The sequence below is a fragment of the Octodon degus genome, unplaced genomic scaffold (genome assembly GCF_000260255.1).
Source record: "Octodon degus isolate 3935 unplaced genomic scaffold, OctDeg1.0 scaffold00165, whole genome shotgun sequence".
NCBI lineage: Eukaryota > Metazoa > Chordata > Mammalia > Rodentia > Octodontidae > Octodon > Octodon degus.
The window spans coordinates 2,071,407-2,075,216 of NW_004524741.1; positions in this window are offsets into that span (position 1 = coordinate 2,071,407).

Here is a 3,810-nt window from a genome sequence, read left to right on the forward strand (position 1 = left end):
CCCTCCCTAGAGAGGTATGTGAGTGCATTTGCCCATTCTTTTGTCTTGGCCTACAGCAAAGATGCCTGTCTTTCCCACAGTTGTAAGATATCCCTTCTTCCTTACTGGCTCCCAGAGGGCCTACACCAGGCTGGCTGACTACAGTATTTCTATCTAACTCAGCTGCCTACAACACCATCACTCAACAGTGATGATCAATATATCTTGAAGAAAAAAGGATTAAACTATATTTAAATATGTCTTAAAACGTTAGAAACCTGAAGAAAGTCAACCAGTAACAAATGCTGGAGAGGGTATCGGGAAAAGGAGCCCTTTTCCGTTGTGGGTGGAAGTACAACCTGGTAAAACCATTATGGAAATCAGTATGGAGATTCCTCCAGAAGCTAGGATTGGAGGTCCCATTCAAGCCATCTGGTATTTCCTTCCTAGGTATTTTTCCATAAGAACTGAAATCATCACATTATGTCAATATACGTGCATCCATGTTTATAGCAGCATCATTTGTCATAGTTAAATCTTGGAAACAACCCAAATGCTCATCAACTTGAGAAATGGACAAAAAAAGATGCGGCATTTTGGCACAAACAAATATTACTTAGCTATAAAAAAAGATAAATTTGAGGCTTTTGTGGATAAATGGATGAAGCAAGAGACCTACTTGGCAAGTGAAGTAAATCGGATCCACATGTACAAACATCATGTCGTCTCACCAGTGTGAGAACCTGAAAGAATAATTAAAATCTAAATGTTACAACAGATACTGTGAAAGAGAAATAAATTGTTTAGTGGGAAGGAAAAACTGGAATGACAAAAGGGACAATTGAAAGAAGGGAAAAATATATGTTTAGGTATATATGCAGAATGGTTGAGATAATTGTACTGCCAATTTTTGCTGGACTTTTGAAAAGGGCAATTAATCCTTACAATATTTTTTCACTGATTCTTGTTTCTTTTTGGATTTCTTATAACTTCTTTTTTATTGTTTTGTTTTGTTTTTTCTTTAAGTGATTCTTACATATGTATATCTAGTAATCTGAACAACTAATTTGAAGATAGTTGAATTCCTGTTATTTGTTTAGTAAAATCTTGTATTGTTTCTAATGATACTTCTAATCACTGTTTTGTATTTTTTTAAAATAAAAAAGTTTAAAAACCTGTGTTAAGAAAAATATTTGATATTTCATAGAATATCCAACTATAAAAATCAAAGAAGGGTAACAATATAAGACTAGAAATAGGGCCAACCAGATAGCTCAGAGGATTAAAGCGCCTGCTTAGGCAGGTTCAGGGGCTGGGGTTTGATCCCCAGCATGTAGTGCTGGCCCTGTGTCCAGGGCACACTCAGACAGCGATGGAGACTGGGCCTGGTACCATATACCTGTGATTCCAGCACTTGGGAGGCTGAAAACAGGAGAATCACTGTAGATCCTGTACTGTACTAAATTAAAAAAAAACACTAGAAATAATTACCTTAAGAGCAAAGTATATAACCGTATGGCTTAAATTAAATTCTCATATACTAGTACAAATATATAATACACAATATACAAAGGCAATAAATCAAGAATAAATGTGTGACTATGTTATGTAAATCTGTTGCTCTATGTTATCCATAGAAATAAAATTGTTAAAAAATTATGTGAAAATTGGCATTTGAGGAGGCTAAGATGACAGAATAAAAACGTTGCACATTGTAATCTTTCCTCTTAGGACTGCTTTCGTTGTGCCCCATAAGTTCTTGTATGTCATATTGGAATTATCATTTGATTGTAGTAACCGTCTTAGCTTTTACGTTTCACCTGTGACCTGTTGCTTATTCATGATAGCATTGCTTCATTTTCCTGAGCTGGTAAAGTTTATGTGGTTTCTTTTACAAGTTCTTTCTAGCTTCATTGCACTGATGTGATGATATGTTTGCGATAAATTTGATTCTTCAGAATTTACTTAGGTATGCTTTCTTGGTTTATATGCAGTCTAATTTGGAGAGGTTCTCATGTTAAATTGAACAAGAAATGGATATTCTGTGGTTAGATTGAACCCTCTGTACATATCTACTAAGTCCATTTATTCAAACATTTGGTTGTACTCTAATTTCTTCATTGATTTTTTTTTTGTCTAGTTAATCTATTTGTGACAATGGGTTTTTAAGAAACACCATTACCATTACAATGGAGTTTCTCTAATTTTTCATGTTCATCAAGGTTTGCATTATGAAAATAATTGTGCCGATGTTTATGCATGCATATTTTAATTGCTAACTTTTCCTGTTGAATTGTTTCTTTAACTAATATATAGTGACCTTCTTTGTTTCTTCTGATCAGTCCTTGCTTAAAAGTCATTTTGTCTGAAGTTAGGATAGCAACTCTTGCTTTTTCTGCTGGTTCACCATGGTATGTAATATTGTTTTTCATCTTTTGATTTTTAATGTATCTTTTTGAATGAAATGTGCTTCTTTTATGCTGCCTATCATTGAGTTTTCTTCTTTCACCTATTCTGCCAGTCTTTTTCTTGATGGGAAATTGAGACCATTCACGTTGATAGTTATTACTGAAAGATATTGACTTATTTTTGTCTCTGCAATTTTTTACAGTAACTTATTTCCCCCTTTCTTGTTTAGCTGTTCTTCCAATGAGGGATAGATTTATGGAATTTTATTGTTTTATGTTTAAACTTACTGATATTGTTGGTTTGACTGTCTGTTTTTAGGATATCCTTAGGAAGGTTTTGTAATTCTTGTTTGCTGGTCAGGAATTTCTTGACATGCTCTTGTCTTGGTTAATGGAGAAATTAGCTTCTCCACTAATTTTAAAGGACAGTTTTCCAGAATATATTATTTGAGGTTGGAAGTTACTCTTTTCTAGGTCTTGAAACACTTTTCTTCAAACCCTCCTGGCCTTTATGGTTTGTATAAAGAAGTTGTATGGGCTTTGCTGGATAGCTCAGTCATCTAAAGCACCATTTGGGCAAATGCAGTCAGGCACACAGGACCGTAGTTCAATTCTCACCTGCAGAAGCTGCGTCAGACCCTTCCATTAGGCTGGCTGAAGTAGGCAAAAACAACAACAAAAAAAGTAAACAAAAAACTCCTTCTCTAATTTTTGAGCCTGCCAAATAGCTCAGGGGATTAAAGCACCTGGTTTCAATTCCCCAGGCCTGTCGTGCTGTACCCGCCCCTGGGGTACACTGAGAAAGCAATTGAGACTGGGTGTGGTGGCACAGACCAGCACTTGGGAGACTGTAATCAGGCGGATCACTATGCATTCAATCTAGTAGTGAGACCCTAAACACCCTGTAGTCCCCTCCCTAAAATAAATAAATAAATATAAATAAGTTATCATTCTCTTGTTTCTAGTGGGTTTACTTTTGTATGCAATTTGTTGCTTTTCTCTAGCAGTGTTCAGAATTTTGTCCCGGTGATAGATTTATGGAATTTTAAGTATAACGCAGTGTGGAAAGGTTCGCTTTTGTTCATGGCTATTTACTGTTTTGTATTCTTTATTTACCTCTATGTTTATTTCTCTCCCTATATTTGACAAGTTTTTTCCATGAACTCTGTGAACAGGTTTTTTATGCAATTGTGTTGTTTTCTGTTTTGTTTTGTTTTGTTTTGTTCTGTTTTGTTCTGTTTTTGGTGTAGCTGGGGATTGAACTCAGGCCCTTGCGCTTGCCAGGGAACCACTTATTCTACTGAGCCATCTCCCAAGAACATTTATTCTTAAATTAGTTATCTTTGATTCCTCACACAGTCATTGGATCCATACATTTGGGTAGTAGGTCTTTGCAGGGTGCATTATCTTCTTATTCTGAAAT